The 21,128-nt window shown below is 50.5% G+C and overlaps 1 long non-coding RNA gene across 1 annotated transcript in view; it reads right to left on the minus strand.

The window, feature by feature from the left end:
• Positions 1 to 489: 489 nt before the first annotated feature.
• Positions 490 to 21,128, minus strand: part of LOC138452999 (uncharacterized) — a 161,974-nt gene continuing 141,335 nt past the window's right edge. The window contains exon 3 of the long non-coding RNA XR_011260347.1: positions 490 to 2,636. This is a non-coding gene — a long non-coding RNA (uncharacterized lncRNA). The remainder of the gene's footprint in view (positions 2,637 to 21,128) is intronic.

A 21,128-nucleotide genomic window follows, 5' to 3' on the forward strand; every position in this document is an offset into this window, starting at 1 on the left:
TGTATAGGCGTGTTATAAATGCCATATCATATCATATCAAGTAGGAACCCGTCTTTCCAGATGCTGCTGTGCTGCCATTTCAACATTCTTACTTAGATAAGCGTGCCAATTATAATGCAAGTGAACCCCAAACCCCAGAATCTGCTTGTCCCTCGCCCCCTCCCACCCTGTTGCAACGTATTGCTCACGACATCTAATAGCAATTTTGTTCAGGGACAAACATAGGTTCTCTTTATTTGTTTTAACCACATTCTAATTTTCTCTTGCAAACTGTGACATGTAACTATTCAAATACATGAGCTCACCTAAAAGAAAGGTGTCATACATGCAAGCTGTTGGATTTTTGCTTTTTCGGGGTATAAATTCACAGTTAGACGTTTCTGAAATAGAGTTACCACCAGTTCGTGAAGCCGGACTAGACACATTTAAATTGTTTGCTTAAGGTTTGAAGATATTCACAAATATATGGTAGACCTTATTTGTACAGAATATGTTTTAGCTCAGTTGTTTATTTAAACAATGAAACAATGTTTTATTCCAGCCATGTAAGGATTGTTCAATGCAACATCAGGATTTTTTATCCTTCCCGCAGCTATTGAAGGTTTGGGGTCAAAGGGCAATTTGCATGCTGCAGAAATCAACAACGGATACACAACTTTGACCTGCTTTGGCAATTTCAACATTAACAATATTTTCCATATCACCTTTTGGGAATAAAGTCTCACTTCCCTGTTAATCTTGCGTTTTTTTTAAGCCTGATGTTTTGGTGTTGAGGAAAGCAAAAATCCATACAAAAGTTAGCAATTTTGCAATGGTTATTTTCTGTTTGTAGTCTGTAGTTACTGATGGTCAATATTCCATAGAATTCTAATGGTTTGAATTTAAAAGGCAGTATAGATTTGGAAATGTAATCCGGGATAGAAATCGCAAACAGCTCACCTTTTGTTTCTTGTGATCTCATCTAAGTCCAGACATTATCCTCCGTACTTCATTCACCAATTTGGCATCTGCTCTCAGTTTATATCAAGTAGATCATATTAGTTTTCTTTTGTCTGACAAGTTCTGCTAAATCTGAGTTCTCCTGGCCGATAACCACCAATATCCCTCCAGGAAGAATTTCAATTCTGAGTTAAGTCGGGCATTCATGACCTACATTGCCACACATTTAGGCACTAATGTTCCTGTCCTCCTCGAAAGCAGGCTCATTTTCCAGAAGCTAAACAGGATTGCAGAGTCATAAGCTCAGTACCTGGGCCCCCCAGAAGAATAACCTTTTAACATATCTGGCTTTTAGCAGAATTTGACTGTAGAGCAGTTGACCGTGCCTGACACATGCGCGATCCTAACTTAGCAGAGAGGTGCTCCTCTTCACACATGTGCCATGTGAAACATGCAGTAAGTCTGTAGAGGAATCTGTCTTACAGTATACTGTCTTTTATATTAAAGTTATTGAAATTCTATGGAATATTGACCAATATTAACAAATTGTTCGTTTTTAGAAATACAATTTAATTTCCACAATTGCTTTGAATTTTGCATCTCACAAGCCCCCCCCCTCCCTAACTATTTCACAAATCACACCGCTGGGAAAAGGAATCTGGATGCTGCGGAAGCTCAAACGACAACAGCAGGTTAGACAATTTCTCTTGTTGGATCACAAATTTGGTTCCTATTCTGTTTGAAAGCGTGCAAACGTTCAATCAAGTTTCAACGAAATGACCAAAGCCGTAGCCGTAATCGGATAATAACGGGATCAAACCCAGGGATGGAACCAGAGAAGTAGCAAAAACATCCTTGCAAACATTGGACCAACCAAAATCATCTACATTAACATTCATGTGTGTTGGTAATTAAATGACGACAGACACCGATCTGCGGATATGCCGGGATAATTGGGTAAGACAAACTCGTCATCATTGGTTGATTGGGACAATCTCAACAACCGCGCGGATTCAGAAGGTAAGCTCAAGTCGAAACAAGTAGCAATCCCTGAAATGTCGCTAGGGAATGATGTCGCCCATGTAAGAAGCTGAGTATTAAGATTATATTGAAGAGGAATCTCAGGTGAAAGAGCGAACCCAAGTGCAAGAGAGAAGATATTGAGGGAGAGATATTGGGAGAGGGATATTGAGAAAGAGAGAGAGTGCGAGAGAGGGAGAGAGACAGAATTAATGATGGAGCGAAAGCAATCTGGAGGGAGAGAGGGGGGTAGTTGGTTATATTCCTTCCACCAGTGTTTTCACATAAGGTTGTACAGATTAGTATACATTGGAAACTGGTCTGCCCACATTGTTAGTGCTCACGCTGATTGCAACTGGAGTTGTGTTCATTTCCACCACAGATTGAAGAAATAATGCGCCCAGTCACAGAACGCCCCTTCTTTTGGCTGGTGCTACTGAGCTACAGGAACTTGTTTCGCTTCCATGTGTGATATATTTCGCGAAGAAGCAGCATAATGAAGCTATAGTTGAAGCAATCACAGCAGGTGTCCCCATTATCCCACGATTATCCTGCGCGTGGCTGCTAAAAAGGGTAGGCTGCTCTCTTTCCCTTCGCACCAGCTCTCTCCTCCGAGCTGCCTAGGGAGTGGTCTTCGTGGCTGATGACCGCCAATTCGTCCCTCGGGTTCGGAACCTCTGCAAAAAGGGAAAATCAGCGACAACATAAATTCACAAGACATTTCGTCAGAATGATAAACATTTAATGTACAATGATATCACCAGACATGAATTTAGGCAATATTGTTTATGACGGCTACCCCCAGGTCAATGAATCTCTTGGGGTGCTCTCCACTGTGGGACATCATTACTATTGTGGATTTCCAAGTCTGCTAGCATTTCCCCCAACAGACCGTGACCCCATCTGACAGGTGTTCAATTTATGCTAAGGGACCGCCTCCATGATGGGACGCACAGTAGAAATAAAAGACTGTCATGAAGTGTACCCCGCAGTGATTGTCTACACATGCCTTCGAGTTCTAAAATAAAGTCAGGATCAAAAAATTTCAATCGATATTGAAAAGCAGAATAATTCCTTATAATGTTACTGCAGCTTTACTTATTGAGGCATTATAATAATGCAACATTCGCATGAATGTCTGTAAAATTGCATGAAACAGTTGTGCTTCACATGTGCTGTGTTTGTTCTAGTAACTTTCAGTGCAATGTGTGGGCAACAGTGCCATTCAAAGATGGCTGACTTGTTATGCCAATTGTGGTATGCTGTTGTTTCATCGCTACGGATTTTTACGAAGCATTTCTTTTTGATGAATTTCCATCGAAAAAGCTCTTTGAAATATTTGGGGCCGTGGGGTAAAGAGTTAAAAGGGGCGTATAGGGGACTGGATTAGGGTTTAAAATATAGGGAACGGGAGGCTTAAAAAAAAGAGGTTGATGAAACGGCATAGAACCGCCAATTGTACAATAGCCAACTGCACAGGCCATGACGACTTTGAGCCGGCCGTTGCTCATATTGCCCTGTGCAGGGACCTTGTTATCGTTGTGATTTCTTTTTAGAATTACCCAATTCATTTCACATCCGGAAAAGAGATTATTTCTTTTACACAACTGTTTGGATTCCTGGCAGAAAACTGTGAGATGAACTGTTATTTATACCAAGACAGAATTAGTCCTCCTCCGTCACCCACTAAACAAAAACTTGTGCAACAATGGCGGGATGATATGCGCCTGAAAGGATTCACCCCTCAGCTTTCAAACTCAGCCAAATCCTTGCAATTAATTGTTGACAGTAGCCTTTCCTTCCAAAGGAACATAGCCAAAAAGGCACAAACCACATGGCTACAGATCCACACACTCCACAAAACCAAACCCTCCATTCCCCCAAACGAACTCTGTACGCTGGTCCAAGCCCCTCTCACACATCAATGGGGAAAATGCCCTCTTGACTGGGCTTCCAGCTGCTCACCTCGCCCCCTCAAAGCAGCACAACACACTGTAGCCACCTCATTACAGGTGCCCGCAAATTCAGCCGTATCTCTCCAACACTGCGCACGCTTTAATGGCTCTCTTTCCCCACCAGGATCATATTCAAAATTGCGTGCATCACAAACCAGCAATCTCAGATGTAACACCAACGTACTTGGTGGCTAAACTCTACACCTCTGGAAGCTCTCGCGCCACATGTAGCAAAACTATCAAAAGGTTGGAGTCAAAGCTAAACCGCAAAGAGTCCTTGTGGGTCATTACGACCCAGGCAGTAAGTATGCCAACTTTACCACCAGGGTGTAAACTGTGCGGTTGTTGAGATTGTCCCCATCAACCAATGATGACTACGTTTACACCATGGTGGATGGCGGATTTACCGCCCCATTCCAAGGTGAGTGGGGCGGTAAATCCCCATTTCCCATTTACCCTTCCCCATTCCCATTTTTGCCCCATAGGGCATAATGGGAGTGGGGAAGGCGCTAATTACGGCACCGTAAATTACGGTGCCGTAATTAGCACCAAGGGCTGCTAAAAGCAGCCGTTAAAATTGGAATCAGGCGTTAAGGGTTAACGACGGCGTTAACCCTTAACGCCTGAGTTGTAATGAGACCCCTTCTCCTGCTATGCCCCGACCATCTGAAATTCAATCCTGGCAGAGGTTCGAAATACCCCTGCCGACCTCCAGTTCCACAAAACACAAAAAATGTGTCTCTTTCAACAATAGCTGCCGGTGGAATAAAAACCTCTCACTCCCTCCCCAACAGTGCTGCATTACTGTATAAAATGCCAAGCCAAATTCTGGCACAGCCTCCTGTTGTCACGTGCTCCACCGCTCGTGACCTAGGTACAGGCTATAAGCAATGAAATAAAATTAATGAAAACACTGCCGGTTTGTTTTTTCTGTGGGGGCACACAGGGGAGTGCTTGAGGGAGGAGAGGAAAAATACAGTAGCAAAAGAGTGGTAGCAGAAATCAGCAAGTGCCGGGGCAAGGGAGCCGATATTGGCCCTCATTACGACCCTTGCGGAAATTGACTGACCGGACCGCAACAGCGTAAATAGCGTTTCCGCCATTGCACGAAGGAGCAAAGTGCGGCTAATTACGACCCATCGGGCACGAGCATTACGCCATGGCGGAATCCGAAAGGCTGCGATGGCGGAAATGACCCCAAAACGGCCCTTACCGCCGCCGTACGCTGCACCAGGTGCAATACCGCCACCCATCTTAGCGGTCACCGTAATGAGCGGGCACCGTAATGAGCGGGCACCGCAAATTACGGGCACCGTAAATATACGGAAACGGAAGTAAAAGCATGTGGCCGGAACGGGAAACAGCACGCCGCACAACTATAAAATCCGAATCCCAACACAACCATTAAAAATCCGACCCTGACACACATCCCAACCCGTTAGCAACCCCAGTTAAAAAAATAAATATGGGAAAGGTAGCCAAGAAAGCGTGTGATCGCAAGCGGCAGGTCCACTTCTCCCGAGAGGAACTGACCGTGCTGACCGAGACCCTGCAGGAAAATGCCGCCGTCGTCTTCTCCAGTCAAATGACCAGGACGGCCCTTGCCAACAAGAAGGCCATATGGGCCCTTGTGGCACAGCGCGTAAGTGCGGTGGGGACAACACCCCGCACGCCACAGCAATGTCGCAAGCGGTGGGACGACCTGCGGATCCGCGTACGCAGCATACTTTCTGCGAACAGGAACATCGCCACAGCTACCGGGGGGGGATCAGAGTCGCCCATCAAGTTGACCCCCTGGGAGGAGATCTGCGCCTCCACCATAGGAATGGAGAGCATAGAGGGAGTCGGAGGGATGGAGAAAGGAGTGCCGACATCCGGAGAATCAGGTAGGTTTGCCAAGAGAAACAATGCGAAATCCACAAACCACGAACATGTGCAGTACCATGTGACCCCATAGTGCAATACATACTTTGCCCTGACAGCGCCCTCTAAAAGTCAGAATGAATAAACAAATTAATCAAGATGCCATAAACAACCCCTACATGTGCAGCATGCACCCCCTAACTGCAGGCAGCCAAATGAATGCATCCTCAATCCACACGAAAATGAGACCACCTCCAAGGCCCAGTCCCATATCAGCCTCATGTACCACCCCAATGCATTTGATACGTTGCCATTCCAAATCCGACAGACCCATAACTAACGCTCGCCCCTCTTTACTCCACCACAGGGTCCGATACCAACGACGAGCTGCAGGACACCCCTACCAGCACGCCTGCAAAGAGGGCCAGGACCAACGTCCCAAGAGCCTCCACCTCAGGTGCAAGGATCAAGACACGGCAGCAGCAGGAATCAAGTGCCAGCACACTGGAGGGGACTGCAACAGGCACCCCAGCAGCCAGCAAGTCCACAACCCCAGCACCACAGGTCCCCCCAAAGAACGTATCTGATGGCACTGCCTCTGGTGGTAGCAGCACCATAGGTGACACAGCTGTCATGCCAGCATGCTCCGACACGGAAAACAGTGCTGGCGACGTAGGTACCATCCATGACCTTTCCCAATCCCCCTGCATGTTCCATCCCCTACACCATGACGAAACCACGCAGGGGCACCCTGAAGACGACGACTGGCCAACCCCCACAAGTCCTGTGCCAAGGCAACATGTGTTGAGCAGCCCCCCTGTCACACCACCGCAAATGTCCATGGCCCAGCAGAGGCAACAGTCCCTCGACCTGCTGATCGAGCAACAGCAGGAAGCGTCCACGCTACTCAAGGACCATGCAAATGAATGCGGGGGTTCCAGGGCAGCCATGGAAACATCCACCGAGACACTCAGGGCACAAATAGAGAAAAGTAGTGAGAGCCTCAGGGGAGAAATGGAGAGAAGCACCGAGAGCCTGAGAGCACAAATGGAGAGAAGCACCGAGAGCCTGAGAGCACAAATGGAGAAAAGCACCGAGAGCCTGAGGGGGGAACTGCATGCGACGTCCAAAGACGTTTGTGCTGAACTTGCTGCTGTGCGCCGTGTGCTCTCGGAGCTCTCACAAACCCTCAGAGACATGCATGGACGCGAGCAGGCAGAGACGTCATCCGTGGCAAGTTCCGTCCAGGGCAGCCCCCAACGCAGATCTGGCAGGAACCTGCGCTCCACGGGCAGGGGTGCCCCTGATACCCGTAGAGGGGGCTTGCAATAGCGTCTACCCACGGGCAGCATGCATATCTGGACACTGGTGTTGGGGGGGGAGGAAGTAGGGTGGAGGGGGTGTGTTGGGCTTCACTGGGTGGCGGGTCCATAGGGTGTATGAATCAAATCACATTAACAATACAGCACTTCATTATCATCCAATGACATGTGTGGACATTGATATTTGCGTACGAGGCCTTCATAGGCGTACAGTCCACTATGTGCCTGTACTACACACACACAGTGCCACAGGTCCCCTTTCCGTGTAATAGGCACCATGCGTGGTTGCTAGAAGCATGCATCTATGATGCTCTGTCGGATTGCACGTGCATCCTGTGCCTCATGGACTCCCTGGGGTGCCTCCACATCCCCACCCTCATCATCATCATCTTCAGGTGCATGCAGTACAGCGTCAGGGGGCATGGGCACATTCCTACGTATGCACATGTTGTGCAGCATGACACATGCCATGACCATCTTAGAAACCCTCTCATGGCTGTACATGAGTGCCCCGCCAGACCTGCTGAGGCTGCGGAAACGAGCCTTCAGTAGGCCGAATGCCTGTTCAATGACCACACGGCTACGTGAGTGGGCATGGTTGTAGTCCTCCTCATGCTGGTTCTGTGGGTTCCGGATTGGTGTAAGGAGCCATCTCTTCAGTGGATACCCGGCATCACCTGTATGGGACGAATAAAGGGTGTCAGTGGAATGATAGTGCTAAGTAGCCCCCCCCCCTCCTGCAAGGTCATTGACGCATCAAATGGGCCACGATGTCATGCATGGAATGAGACTCACCGAGTAGCCAGGATCTGTGCCCTGCGTGTCGCTCCATGTAGCGTGGTATTCTTGTGTTCCTCAGGACCATAGAATCATGGGTAGATCCTGGAAATCTGGCACAACAATGCGTAAAGATCTTGTTGGAGTCACACACCATTTGCACATTGATTGAATGAAATTGTTTCCGGTTGCGGTACTGGACCTCCATGGCATGTGGGACAACCAATTCAACATGGGTGCAGTCGATGGCACCAATGCAACCCGGGATGCCGCCAAGTGCATGGAATCCCACCTTTGCGTTGGTAATCTCCTGGTACGTGCGTGGTAGTGTGATGTGGTCGTCGGCGTGCTTCAGGAGGGCATCGTGCACTTGGGAGAGTGTCCGTGAGAACAGTGGCTGTGAAATGCCATGCAACTGTCCCACTGTGTGCTGGTAGGTGCCTGTGGCCAGGAAGTGGAGTACAGACACCACCTTCAGTAGGGGTGGGATGGCGGTTGGGCTATCTATCATGCTCACGAGGTCAGCATGTGTCATGTCCACAATGGCGATTATGGTGTCCCGGTCCAAACGGTAGAGGGTGTGGATCTGCTCAGCAGTGAGGTTGAACGGATCAGCTCGGAGGCGTGGGATTGCGGGCCGCCTGCGTGGTGGTAGTGGCAGTGCTTGTGGGCCTTGCTGACCCTGCCTTGCCCTCCTCCTCCTCCTTCTCCTCCGTCTCCCCTGTGCGCCCGGTTGTTGTACCTGTTGTTGTTCGTCGTCTTCTTGTAGTTGTAGCACTTGCAGTGCTATCTGGTGCCCCAGGCCCAACATCGCTAGTCCTGCCGGTAGCATTTTGGAGTGGGAGTGGTTGTGGGAGGGGTTTGGGTCTGCTATATATGTGCTGTCGGCCTGTATGGCCTCCACCTGTGCTGATTGAATGAATCTGTGGCAGATGCAATCCCTTCTGGCCGAGCACGTCCCGCACGTAAGGCTGCATTTGGCCGCATGGCATCTTGGGATTGGAATCATGTATCAAATCCCGATGGCAGTGTGATGTACTTTGACTGATTTTCATGCTATGCTCCCATTGTTACACATGCTATGATAGCAGCCGCTTACATACCTGTGAAGAGTCAGTGGTATGTAGGGCTCGATCGATGGCCGACCCTCATGCAGCACAGTATCGTACTTCACCGACGGGCGTGGCGTCCCATTTGTGATTGCAGCCAGTTAGCATTATGACACACAGCCGCACTACATTGATGTAATTGTGAATGCAAGCGTTCACAGAAGCCTTTTCGACGTAATGTTGCAAGTGAGGAATTCGAAGGCCAGGATTTTTGGTTGCGAAGTAGCGGTGAGGAGACGCCCACAGGTCTGCCTGGAAATGTAACGTTCTATTGTTGAATGTCCTTGGGACAGGGCCCATAACGAGCAAGCAATGAATGACATGAATTGAATGGGATGCGCAATAGCGTAGTGGACGATAAGGCAGGACGTTCCCAAGTCCATCTAGCTTCACGACACTACAGATCCGGCCAGGAGCACAGTGGTTTTTGCAGACTGCATTACGCACAGACGCGATGGAAGTTTCACATATTATGTGAGTGAATGTTCATGCGTTTTCATTGCGGGATGAGGGAATGATGAATGGATGCATGGACAGATGATTCCATTTAGGGTCTGCCATGTACATGTGTTTTTTGATTCAATCCCCTTCCCCTGCGCTATGTGATGCAAGGCTGCCATAGTGGGACTTACGTCTATCTGCCCTTGTCGGATCCTCCCTGTCTCGACGCGCCTTCATACACTTGTGTCTAGGCACGTTACTAATCCCATGTCATGGGTTCTATCTTGACGGACGCATGCACAGTAACCGACGTTGCCAATGGTGTATTAACCTCGATTGGTTTCGTTATGTATCGATACTGATTTAGGGGTGTGTATATTCCTTTGGAGTGGGCTAGCATGCATATGGGTGTGGATTTGGTGTGTTGAATGAAGATAGTGATGCATCATGTGTCATGTAGTGCAATCGGTTAATTTGTGTTTCATTTTGGTGACAGGTATCTCCTGCCCTATTGCAGATGCCATCTGTACGCCACTCCTCCAGATGGTTTTTACTCTCGACACCTGCAGCTTCGGGTGAATCAGTGGAGCAGCATTACGATCTTATGGGACGATCGCCAATGGGCCACATGCCCTTACGCTGTTCTGGTGGCTAGGTGCAACATTTCGGCCTTTCAGCTGGACTAGTGCCTGCCTCATGGGACGGACCTGCGGTTCTTGCCGCTTCCATGTTGCCTTTTGGAACGTTGATGTTGGCCCTGTGTGCCATGATGGTACAGGGCGTCACACAAGTGGAAGCTGGTCAATTATTGCAGATGCAGCCCTCGGTGATGATGGATGTTTTGGTGTTATTTTACAAATTGCTGTGAGGCCTTTGTCATTTGGATGTGCATTTAAATTGTATTCCGATATTTGGCGTGTTGCGTTATTCTTTGCAGGTGATGTGGCGATTTTCGATTTGTGGCGGTATGTATTGCGAGATGATCTGCATTGTGTTCCGCCTTCTGAGTTGAGTTGTGTGGTACAGTACTGGCCGCTTTTGCCTACGTAGCACAGTGTGGTCACGGATAGGGGCTGCCATTGTGACTGTTTACATGATGTGCTGTTCAGGGGCGGGGGATTGGCTTTTGGCCGACTGGTGCCTGTCAGCCAGGTCGATTGATGGTATGATGGGATGTTCAGAATGTGGCTGGTCACAGGTGCCTGTGTTTGCGTGCGTTTGTTGGAGGGGGACTGGGGTCATGTCCATTGGAATAGCTTCTGTATTCATGCCATCTGTGCCCTGCAGCTCCCATCGGCCCCTCTTGGGATGTGCCTGGCTGCTCAGTCACTCTGCCAACTTGTGTGGTACATGCTTCTGCTGATGGTTGGTTTGTTTACTGGCAAGAGTACAGGTCTGGTGCAATCCCCCTCAGGATGCTGTTTTGGATGTTGCCTTGCGCTGGTGGCAAGCGATGGGGGACTACTGTTGTTTTGTGTCATGTGTTCTTGATTTCCATTTTGATGTCTTGTACCTTCACATGCCTGTGCTGCATCAGTACGGCTATGGTGAAATGCCGTACATGGATGCCCACTCACGGGGCGCTTCGAACACCTGCATGCATTTCTACGTTGGCATGCATGGGTGAATTGTAGATTTCACTGGTTGCATGGTGTGAGTACATTGCGCCTGCCAGGAGTTGTGCAATGTGGCCAGGGAGTGGAGTACAGGCACTCAGTGGGCCATTTACGGTTGGTTCACGATGCCGTATTTCTCGCCATGGCGGAATGGTCCATTCCGCCATGCCTGATGGCGTTAGGTACATGTCCGCTAGGGTCGGAATTGGCGTACCGTTGCACCATGGTGGTGTTTGCGGTTTGGCATGGTGCGCGCGCGCGTGCTTAGTGCAGTTAGCGTTGGCGTTCACTACGGTGTCGCTAATGGCTTCGTACTTTGCGGTGACGGGTCATAGTCGCACCGAGCGCTTTTCGATGGCGGTATTGCATTTCCGCCATCGTTTTCCCCTTTCCGCCAGGGTCGTAATGAGGGCCATTGTCCTTAATGGTTCTGGAGGAACAGGGGGAAACCTGTCTGGAGGAGCCTTCATGCCTTTACATCATCCACAAGGCTATCTACAACTTGCTCTCACTAAATACTCTCGCTCCAGATCTTTACATTCCTCCATGCACCAACGCTCTGTGTATCAAGCGATTCGCTAAACAGCGAGCTGGTGGCCGATCTCTTTCCTCAGCAGGCTCCATCCTATGGAACTCCTCCTTCTTCTTCATCTTAAGCCAGATCTCCTCAAATTCTAGAAGCTCCTAAAGACTTTCCTGTTCACCTTCTTCTTCCCTTCCTCCCTCCTCTGCTAAATCCCACAGCTGCTGAGATTGGTGACCAGGGCCCTTATGTGTCCTCCCCGGTCCTGGCCTCCCACAGCCAATCGCCTACAGCCTTCATCCCTCCTAGCACTTTGCCTTGGTACCCAATGGCCCATGTCACCCCAGGCCTGCACTTACCTATTTATTGGCGGCCGAGCACTCCACCTTGGCACTTACAGCTGCTCACTCCCTAGCACTTCCCTCTTGGTACACCTAGCACTTACCCCCCCCCCCCACATCCTCATCCCTTCTCTCTCTCTGCACTTGCACGTTCTTAATGCTCACAAGGCCTAGTAGCCCTGTTGTCCTGTAGGCACTTTGAAGCACAATTTACCTGATGTGTAAGGGCCTTACAAATGCACAATGAAATAAATGGAGCGGTCAACTCTGGTGACCTCATCAGGTGTGATAGGAAAGAAGGAGGCGATAAAGGCAGAGGGGTGATGGGAGCCCATAGGAGGCCGGGGCATGGGGGAAGTGGAGGGGGAGAGGGAATCGAGGGTGCTCAGGATGTCCTGAGTTTTTGCCGTGAAGTGTGTGACCAGTGCGTTGCAGAGGGCCTGGGAGGGAAAAGGTGAGGAGGAGACTGCGGAAGGGTTGGCTAGTTCCTTGCACATTTGAAAGAGTTCAGCCGTGTTGTTGGATGCACCAGAGACGCGAGCCTGGAGGTGGGCCCTTTTTGTGGAGCGAATAGAGAGTCGGTATTGCCTTTGGAGCAGGCAACAGGCCAGTTTGTCAGAGGATGAGCCTGAGGTCTGCCACTTCGGTTCCGCAGCTCTGCACTTGTGTTTCAGGGCTGCAAGTTCAGAGTCGTACCAAGCATTACACTTGGTGGCACGTTTCAGGTGGATCCTCATGACTGGGGCAAGGATGTCAAGAGTATTAGTGATGGAAAGATGGAGGTTGCTGAGAGCGTAGTCAGAGGTAGAGTATGTAGTGGGGAGAGAGGGGGGATGAAGGTAGATGCAAAGGCAGCAGCAGAGAGGACCGAGGTGAGAGTAGACAAGAGAATGGTCTAACCAGGAGAGTGGGGTGACCAGTGGGGGGGAGAGCAAAAGACCAGTGTGGATGAAGGCATCAAGAGTGTGTCCAGCCAATTGGGGGGGGGCAGAAGGAAGAATGAAGAGGGAAAGTGAGGTGAAGAGGTCAAGGAAGAGAGTGGATGCCATGATTGAGGAGTCAAGGTGGATGTTGAAGTCACCCAGGAGAAGGAGTTTAGGGGTGGTTGCGAGGAGAGAGGAGGAGAAATCAGTCCATTCAGAGAGGAACAGGGTGGTAGAGCCAAGTGGGCTGTAGATAGAGGCAATGGTCAGGGAGGAGGTGAGAAAGATGACCAGCTTGCAAGCCAGGCTCTCGAAGGAAAAGTAAGGCTGGTTGGGTGTGAGGGAAGAAGGGACCCACTCAGGGAAAATAAGAGCAACCCCACCGCCAGCATGGTTAGTGCAAGGCTTGGAGGTGATCTTGTAGCCATCAGGGAGAAGGGAGTTAAAAGCAGTGGCTGAGCTATTGAACCACGTCTCACTAAGAACAAGGATATCGAAGTCAAGGTCTTCAAGGAGGAGGCAGATGGCAGAAGAGTGTTTAATGGCAGAACGAGCATTAAGGGTGGCTAGATGCAAGAGGTTACTATGTAGGTTTTTCAAGGAGGGCTACAGGGGCGTAGTACCCCAGTCAGAGTAGGGGGGACAGAGAGAGAGGGGTAGCAGGTGTGGGAAGGAAGTTGATTAGGGACAGCAAGCACCAGTCAAAGAGGAGGAGGTTGGTTTGAGGACCCTGAACCAAGATAGTGCCATTGTGATAGCCATTAATGATATACCTGGATGATGCGAAGCCCACCAAGAGAACTTCCCATCTGGTGCCACCATTAATGGGTGAAGAAGTGAGAGGAGACAGAGGAGAGATAAGATGAGTCCATAGATATGGAGAGGGGGCAGAGAAGAGGATATGAGTGAAAATGTGTCTGGAAGTTGTGCTGACATAGGTGTCTGTGATAGGTAGGCCAGGGGTAGTGGTCAGAGTTAAGCGTTTTCCTTCCAGACTTCATGAAAGAGGGAGGATAGGTGATAGAGTAGCAATTAGAAAAGATAGGGGAGATGGTGAGTGTCATAGGGGCAGCAGAGTACAGGATGAAGAGAGAGGGGGCTGCACATACGAGCACAAACTCACCAGGCAGCCTAGTAGCCAAGGGCAGTAAGAAAATAGATGCAATAGGAAATCATTGGCACCAACAAAACGGGTGCAGGGATGTTAAAAAACACTCCAGGATTATAATTACACCAGAACATAGAATGCAGTGCAAAAAGGGGTGCAGAGATGTTAAAAAACACACCAGGATTCGGACTACACCAAAATACAGAATGCAGTGCAACAAGGGGTGCAGAGATGTTAAAAAACACACCAGGATTCGGACTACACCAAAATACAGAATGCAGTGCAACAAGGGGTGCAGAGATGTTAAAAAACACACCAGGATTCGGACTACACCAAAATACAGAATGCAGTGCAAAAAGGGGTGCAAAGATGTTAAGCATTTCTTAAATATTTGTACCACAAATAAAGTGCACATTGGCATCGGCTCAAAAGCAACACTGACAACTAGCCGGCTTCTCTGCCACCACTGCCTCCTTACCCTCCATGGTGGTGGTGAAGCACAGAGGTGTATTCCCTCCCGCCATGTCATTCAGGTGGCAGTGGTTCATCCTGTGCTCAGTGTTTCTCTGCACTCTCGCATTTGTAGTTTTGCTTTTCATTAATCATTGTGGGCTGTCAGTCACAGGATGCATAAAGGATGGCCTGGATGCCCGATTCACATGTGACACTGGGACAGCATGAGATGTCTGATGTCTGCTGTGGCTTGCTTGTTTTATGAATAAATGTTATTTTGCATATGTCTCAATAAAATGTGCAGTTTTGTTGAAAAGAACATTTTGTATTTGCTTTCACCAAGCAGGCAACTTTGTACAATTCTTTAAGAATACAGATAATATTTTCTTTCACTAATAAACCAAATAGCTGGGGAAACCTGTTGTTTGGAATTACCTTTAAAATGCATACTGGCCAGTTAAGAGCCCCGTCATTAGCACTTTCCATGAAGAATTGGAATTTTACGCATGGAAGTGTCACTGAAGGTGAACATTCCCCCATGACCCAGTCTCCATGCATTGCTGCCCACCGGACAGCACAGAGCTGCAGATCACTGCTCCAAGGGGAGACACAGAATTAAAATGCAATGGACATCCAGCCTCTCCCACTGCCCCCCACAGGCACCTGCCCAACTGGACAGCACAGAGCTGCAAATCACTGCTCCAAGGAAAGACACAGAATGCAATGGATAGCCTGGCCTCTCCCACTGTCCCCCACAGACAGCTGCCCCACCGGACAGCACAGAGCTGCAGATCACTGTTCCAAGGGAAGACACAGAAATTAAAATGCAATGAACAGCCTGGCCTCTCCCATTGCACCCCACAGGCACCTGCCCCACTGGACAGCACAGAGCTGCAGATCACTTCTCCAAGGGGAGACACAGAATTAAAATGCAATGGACAGCCTGGCCTCTCCCACTGCCCCCCACAGGCACCTGCCCCACTGGACAGCACAAAGCTGCAAATCACTGCTCCAAGGGGAAACACAAAATGCAGTGGGTAGCCTGGCCTCTCCCACTGCACCCCACAGACAGCTGCCCCACTGTACAGCACAGAGCTGCAGATAACTGTTCCAAGGGGAGACACAGAAATTAAAATGCAATGAACAGCCTGGCCTCTCCCACTGCACCCCACAGGCACCTGCCCCACTGGACAGCACAGAGCTGCAGATCACTGCTCCAAGGGGAGACACAGCATGCAATGGACAGCCTGGCCTCTCCCACTGCCCCCAACAGACAGCTGCCCCCACTGGACAGCACAGAGCTGCCGATCACTGCTCCAAGGGGAGACACAGAATGCAATGGACAGCCTGGCCTCTCCCACTGCCCCCCACAGTCAGCTGCCCCACTGGACAGCACAGAGCTGCAGATCACTGCTCCAAGGGGAGACACAGAATGCAATGGACAGCCTGGCCTCTCCCACTGCCCCCAACAGACAGCTGCCCCACTGGACAGCACAGAGCTGCAGATCACTGCTCCAAGGGAAGACACAGAATTAAAATGCAATGGGCAGCCTGGCCTCTCCTACTGCACCCCACATGCACCTGCCCCACTGGACAGCACAGAGCTGCAGATCACTGCTCCAAGGGGAGACGCAGAATGCAATGGACAGCCTGGCCTCTCCCAGTGCACCCCACAGGCAGCTGCCCCACTGGACAGCACAGAGCTGCAGATCACTGCTCCAAGGGGAGAAACAGAATGCAATGGACAGCCTGGCCTCTCCCACTGCCCCCAACAGACAGCTGCCCCACTGGACAGCACAGAGCTGCAGATCACTGCTCCATGGGGAGACACAGAATGCAATGGACAGCCTGGCCTCTCCCACTGCACCCCACAGACAGCTGCCCCACTGGACAGCACAGAGCTGCAGATCACTGCTCCAAGGGGAGACACAGAATGCAATGGACAGCCTGGCCTCTCCCACTGCACCCCACAGACAGCTGCCCCACTGGACAGCACAGAGCTGCAGATCACTGCTCCAAGAGGAGACACAGAATGCAATGGACAGCCTGGCCTCTCCCGCTGCACCCAACAGACAGCTGCCCCACTGGACAGCACAGAGCTGCAGATCACTGCTCCAAGGGGAGACACAGAATGCAATGGACAGCCTGGCCCCTCCCACTGCACCCCACAGACTGCTGCACCACTGGACAGCACAGAGCTGCAGATCACTGCTCCAAGGGGAGACACAGAATGCAATGGACAGCCTGGCCTCTCCCACTGCACCCAACAGACAGCTGCCCCACTGGACAGCACAGAGCTGCAAATCACTGCTCCAAGGGGAGACACAGAATGCAATGGATAGCCTGGCCTCTCCCACTGTCCCCCAACAGACAGCTGCCCCACTGGACAGCACAGAGCTGCAGATCACTGTTCCAAGAGGAGACACAGAATGCAATGGACAGCCTGGCCTCTCCCACTGCACCCCACAGACAGCTGCCCCACTGGACAGCACAGAGCTGCAGATCACTGCTCCAAGGGGAGACACAGAATGCAATGGACAGCCTGGCCTCTCCCACTGCACCCAACAGACAGCTGCCCCACTGGACAGCACAGAGCTGCAGATCACTGCTCCAAGCGGAGACACAGAATGCAATGGACAGCCTGGCCTCACCCACTGCACCCTACAGACAGCTGCCCCACTGGACAGATACACTCTGAGTTCATTGTCTGTCAGATAGAGAACTTGGTACAACTCTACCAAGTATTGGCAGGGTCAATCGTGTTTGGCTTTTGTATTACCATCGATGCCCAGCTACTCTCACCTTTTTGGCCACATATATGCAAGCATTTGCATCATATCCGGGGATTGACTTAATATGTGCAGGTGCAGAAACCATTAGCATGCATTTCCCTGAAATGCCCAGTTGCACACAATATTGTTATGTGTGTGTGTATGTGAGTGTGGGGGAGGGGAGGGCATGCACTGTGTTTGGTGTGTGCAGTATGTGTGGGGTGCAGTATGAACAGTATGTGTGTGTGGTCAGCGTGTGTGTATGCCGTGTGTGGGCAGTGTGTGTGTGTGTGTGTGTGTGTGCGCGCGTGCGTGTGTGTGTGCATTTGTGTGTGTCATCAATGTGTATGTGGGGGGACAGTGTGCGGGGGGACTGTGTGTCAGAGGACAGTATGGGAGGATGGATGTGTATGGGTGTGCGTGCGTGCTTTACATGGGCAGTGTGTGTGTGTGTGCTGCCTATGTGCATGTGAGGCAGCAGTGTTTCTGGTGGAAAGTGTGTGGGAGGGCAGTGTGGGTGTAGGCTGTGTGCGTAAGTGCAGTACATGTGTAGGGTCAGCCGGTGAGGGAAAGTGTCTGTGGGGAGATGTGTATGATGGTGTGGAAGTCTGTGGCCACTCTATGAGTGTGGGGACAGTGTGTGTGTGGGGTGTGCAGATTGAGAATGAAGGGGCCGTGTGTTTATGTCTGTGAGGCAGTAAGTGGGCAGTTTAGTTTGGCATAGTGTGTGGTGGCAGTGTCATTGTGGGTGGGCAGTGAGTTTGTGTGGAAAGTGGGTTTGGCGCATTATGTGGGCAGTGTATGTGGGCGAAGTGTGTGGCTTGAAAGGGCGCAAGAGTGTGTGCTTAGGGACAGTGTGTGTGTGCGTGTGTGGATACATTGTTCCTGGGTGTGGGAGCAGTGTGTGTGCCTGTGTGTACGTTTTTGGCTGTATGTGCATGTGTGAGAAGTGTATGTGTGTGTGCAGTCTGTGTGGGCAGTGTGCATGTGTGCATGTGGGGGACGTGTGTATGTTTGCATGTGTGTTGTGGTGTGTGTGCGCGTGTGGGGAAAATGTGCCTGTGGGGGAAAGTGTGTGTTTGTAGAGGAAATGTGTGCGTTGGGGGGTGGGGGTGGGCACTGTTATTCTGTATGCAGGAGCAGTGTGTTTGGCAGTGTGTGTGTTTGTGTGTGAGGGGACGTTTTAGTGCCTGTGGGCAATGTGTGTGAGTGGAATTTTGCATGGGGAAATGTGTTTGGGGCAGGGTGTGTGTGCGTGTGTGGATACATTGTTCCTGGGTGTGGGGGCAGTGTGTGTCGTGGGGCACAGTGGATATGGGTGGGGGTCTATGTGTAGTGGCAGATGTAGCATGCGTGGGCAGTGCGTGTTCATGGGAAGCGTTTGGAGGCAGTGTATCTGTGAAATGTGTGTGGGGGAATTCGTATGAGGGTTTGTATGTGTGTAAGGAGGCAGTGTATATGGGGGGCAGTGTGTGGGCGGGGCTGTTTGGGCACGTGTGGTGCAGCAGTGTGTGGGCTCAGTATGTTTGTGGCAGAGTGTGGGAGAGATCAGTGTGTGTCTGGGGGAAGTGTGGTGTAGGGGCAGTGTTTGTGTTAGTGTGCAGTGGGTTCATGTGTGTTTTGTCAGTGGGTCGGTGTATGTGTTTGAGCAGTTGGTGTGCGAGCTAAGTGTGTTTATGAAGGGTCAGCCTGTATGTGGATGTGTGGTGTGTGTGTGTGTGGGGCAGTGTGTGTTGGTTGGCGAAGTTCATGTGTGGGGAAATTGGTATGGGAGAGTTGCATATTCTGTGGGGTGAGTCACAGTGTGTGTGTGTAGGGAAAGTGGCAGTGTGTTTGTGGGGGTTGGTATTTAAATGTTGACACTGTGTGTGAGTTGGGGAATTGTGTGACGGGCGGTGTGAGGGGCAGAGTGTGTGTGTGTGTGGGAACAGTATGTGTGGGGCAGTGTGTGCATGGGGGCAGTATGTGCATAGGGGAAGTTTACAGTGTGCACATACGTGGACAATGAATGTGGGGGCAGTTTGGGACAGTGTGCTTGAGTGGCAGTGTGAGTGTGGTCACTGTGTGTGGGGGGGATTGTGTGTGGGAGGCACTGTGAGTGGGCTGCGTGTGGGGGCAGTCCATGGGGCAGTGTGTGGCTGTGTGTGGGTGTGTGTGGAAATAGTAGGTGTGTGGTGGATTCTGTGTGTGTGTGAGGGGCAGTGTGCATGTGGAGGGCTGTGTATGGAATTGGTCGTGTGTTGTGGGTCAGTGTGCATGTGGAAAGCATCAGTGAAAAGCGTGTGCTGGCAGTGTGTGAGGGCAGTGTGTGGGGGAGCTGTTTGTATGGGGACATTGCATGTGTTGGGTCTGTGTGTGGGGGCAGGTAGTGTGTGTTTCATTGTTCGTGATGGCATTTTGCAGCAGCGTGTGTGCAGGACAGTGTGTGTGTGTGTTTGTGTGTGTGAGAGAGCAGTGTATGCATGTATGTGATAGAATATACCTCCTTGATCTTCTACAAAAAAAGTTGTATCCGTTTATAAAGAAAAGACCAACCCAGCACAACAAAACAAAGCATGTTCCTGTTTCCGCTCGTGTCCATCAGCTGCACATCACAGGCGTGCTGATGAGCCACTGAGTCTGCAGCAGGCGTGGCTTGGGCAGACAGGGGCAGGCAGGGATGATAGGGGTGTGGGGAGGGCGGAGTCACATATGCCTTAGCATTGTAATGCCGGCAGGGTCGGACTGGGACAAGAAATAGGCCTGGTCACCCAAAAAAAAGTGGCCCACCCCTCACCTCAAAAAAGTGGCCCACCCCTCGCCTCACGACCTTTGACCTCTGATGACATCACCGGAACTGATGTCATTTGACACCACCCCAAAGTGACATCCCAGGAAGCGATGAAGCGTGACCTTTCACTTCTTGGGAAATTCAGGAAGTGGCATTAAATAGCATTGGCCCTAAGTATTAGGGTGGCCAACTCTTTAATAGTCTGCCAGGGGACACTTGCCCACAACGTCATTCATGTTTGGCCGCCCCTTTTTTTTATTTACATTTTTTTTAATGGCTCTTAATTCTTGGCTTAATTGAAATGCAAATGGTTTGTCCTTGGGAGGTGATAGTAACATTTTTTAACTGCAAACATGACCATCAGGACCCCAGGAACAAAGCATTAGCATTTGAATGAGGACCGGTGTCGAGCATTGCAGCGCCACCTGCAGGCTCAAAAGGAGCCAGGGCTGCAGAGGCGCCCAGAGAAAGAAAGCAGCAGGCGGCAGAGCCGTGCTGTGTTCATGGACACTTCAGTTTGCAGAGTGGCTGTGCTGGAGGCAGGTTGTCCCGACGCAAGTCGGGACAACCTGCGTCCCGCACAGCCACTCTGCAAACTGCGGGACAGAGTCCCTAATTGCGGGACAATCCTGCGAAATCCGGGACAGACGGCCACCCTACACTAAATTACTGTGAATCCAAGCAGACGTCCAAGGCCAAATGATAATGTTATTGTATAGCACTTACGCTTAAGCACTTTATATAGAAGAAGTATGCATACAATATCACCCAACCTGTGTTGGTACTCATTTATCGACCCAAGAAGAATGAAAGGCTTTTTAAAAAAAGAAAAAAAAATATACATTTAAAAAATATATATTTTTCTTCCAAACTGGCCCAGGCATGGCCAGAAACCGGCCCCCACTCCCCAAGGACGATTTCGGCCCTGCTATGCGCCGAAAGGCCGAGGGGCCAATCCAACCCTGAATGTGGTGTGTGCGTCCCTCCTGACACTACATCGCCGCTATATCTTTTACTGCCAGGTCAATAGGCTCGGCTTTATGGGTAGCTATCGCCACCTAATAGCCAAAACCTCAAAAAGCAGCCATTCCAGACACATCCGGGAAGGTGGCACACTGGTGAGGAAGCGCGAGGCTACTGGGCAGTGCCATGCATTGGGATTCAGGCAGGCAGCCAAAGGTGGCACAGGCGAGTGGG

The sequence above is a fragment of the Ambystoma mexicanum genome, chromosome 4p, assembly GCF_040938575.1.
Source record: "Ambystoma mexicanum isolate Mex_15411 chromosome 4p, UKY_AmexF1_1, whole genome shotgun sequence".
In the NCBI taxonomy this organism is placed as follows: Eukaryota; Metazoa; Chordata; class Amphibia; order Caudata; family Ambystomatidae; genus Ambystoma; species Ambystoma mexicanum.